Genomic DNA, 2,359 nt, shown 5'->3' with positions numbered 1-2,359 from the left:
CCTGGGGGAAGGCAATAAAAAAATCTGTATAGAATTTAAAAGCAATAATAAAGCCAACTAGAAGTCAGTCTGCTTTTCATTATCACCATGTGCCAGTGATTCCAAACAATGTCAGTGATACAGTACTGCTTTCTAAAAAAAAGCTTTTGTGGGTCTAAGTTCTAAACCATTGTTTTCTTACTACTGAGTTTTAATAATACGCATGTAAGCTTCAAATTAGCACTTTTTTATTACTTATCCTTTATAGCTTGCATTCTACTTAGAAGTTAATTCAAACTCCCAGTTATACAGTCATGCCCCAATACACACAAACTCAGCCACACACGTTCGTTTTGAATAAGTTCCTGATAGTTTGAAAATCATTCGAGCTTACTTCACATGCCCAACCCCATGGTACCACATACTCCTGCATCTAAACAGTAGATTCAAAATAAGCAATAATATTACAGTGATTACAGAAATGAAGAAACAGATTTTGAGTTACTTTAATTCCATCATTCTGTGAATGCCAGGAGAAATGACAAAAGATGCTGGTCTTATGTTGCCAGCAAAAATCAAAAGAGCAATGTATAAATGTCTTGGTCATTATCACCAAGAACTGGGCACCTGATCTAAAGCAATGGGCAGAATAATGTTAGTATTTGCTAATACTCAGACATGAATGCTGATATTTTTATTGAAACATAACTGTACATATTTATTGCATGCATGTGATATTTTGATACATGCATACAATATGTAATGATCAAATTAGGGTATTTAAGATATTCATTACCTCAAAAATGTATCATTTTTTTTTTTTTTTTTTTTTTTTTTGAAACGGAGTCTCGCTCTGTCGCCCAGGCTGGAGTGCAGTGGCGTGATCTCGGCTCACTGCAAGCTCCGCCTCCCGGGTTCACGCCATTCTCCTGCCTCAGCCTCCCGAGTAGCTGGGACTACAGGCGCCCACAACCGAGCCCGGCTAATTTTTTGTATTTTTAGTAGAGACGGGGTTTCACCGTGGTCTCGATCTCCTGACCTTGTGATCCGCCCACCTCGGCCTCCCAAAGTGCTGGGATTACAGGCGTGAGCCACCGCGCCCGGCATCATTTCTTTATGTTGGGACTATTTCACATCTTCTAGCTACTTTAAAATATACAATAAATTAGTATTAACTATAGTTACCTTACAGAACTATTGAACACTAGAACTTATTCCTTCCATCTAACTATATGTTTGTACTCATTAACCAACCTTTCTTCATTCCCCCTGAACATCCCTTCCCAACTTCTGGTAACCATCATTCTACTCTCTGTCTCCATGAGATCAACTTTTTTAGCTTCCACAGATGAGTGAGAACATGAAATATTTGTCTTTCTGTGCCTGACTTATTTCACTTAGTATGTTGACCTCCCGTTCCATCCATGTGGCTGCAAATGACAGGATTTCATTCCTTTTTATGGCTGAATAGCATTTCATGGTGTATCTATACCACATTTTCTTTTACCCCTTCATTAATCAATAAACACTTAGGTTGATTCCATATCTTGGCTTTTGCGAATAGTACTAGAATACACATGGGGTGCTGGTATCCTTTTGATATACTTTCTTTTGGATAAACACCCAGCAGTAGGAATGCTAGATTGTATGGTAGTACTATTTTTAGTTTTTTGAGAAAACTCCATACCATTTTCCATAGTGGCTTTACTAATTTACATTTCTATCCACAGTGTATAAGAGTTCCCTTTTCTCTGTATCCTCATCCGTATTTGTTGTTTTTCGTCTTTTTTTTATGATAGCCATTCTGAGGCGAGATGGTGTCTCATTGTGGTTTTGATTTGGATTTCCCTGATGATTAGTGATGTTGAACATTTTTTCAAATACCTGTTGACCATTTGTATGTCTTCTTTTGATAAATGTCTACTTGGGTCTTTTGCCCATTTTTAATGGAATTATTTGGTGGGGGAAGAGGTTGCTGTGAAGTTGTTTGTAACTCTAATTTTTGTAGGACAAAAATTTTGGAAGTTTTAACTAAAAATAATAAAAAATATGACTGCACTTGCGTTTCTGTTTAACTTGTGAACAAGCCCTTATAGACAGGTGAAAAAATAAATCCTCTTTTGCAACCCAGATCTCATTGCTTAATAAGAGTTTTGATACACATAAAAGAGATATTACAATTTTTTAAATGATGAATTTTCTAATTTTTTTTAGAAATGTTTCAACTGTGCCAGCATTTGAAAGCTACTAGACTCATTCCCTAAGACATGAAAACATGGATGGCATTGTAATTTCTAGAACTTCTTATGAAATGAGATTTTTGTGAGTCTGCTAAACTTATCTTTCTGTTTAAAACTTTTTCTATTTATTTATATGTTTC

The 2,359-nt window shown here is 36.0% G+C and overlaps 1 non-coding gene across 1 annotated transcript; it reads left to right on the top strand.

Moving 5' to 3' along the window:
• The first annotated feature begins 2,033 nt into the window (after positions 1-2,033).
• Positions 2,034-2,155, top strand: LOC126945417 (small nucleolar RNA SNORA40). The gene has a single exon (XR_007722442.1). It is a non-coding gene; the product is annotated as a small nucleolar RNA SNORA40 (small nucleolar RNA).
• The last annotated feature ends 204 nt before the right edge of the window (positions 2,156-2,359 follow it).

Source organism: Macaca thibetana, chromosome 1 (genome assembly GCF_024542745.1).
Source record: "Macaca thibetana thibetana isolate TM-01 chromosome 1, ASM2454274v1, whole genome shotgun sequence".
NCBI classification, from domain to species: domain Eukaryota; kingdom Metazoa; phylum Chordata; class Mammalia; order Primates; family Cercopithecidae; genus Macaca; species Macaca thibetana.
This window is presented reverse-complemented; position numbering and strand designations above follow the sequence as displayed.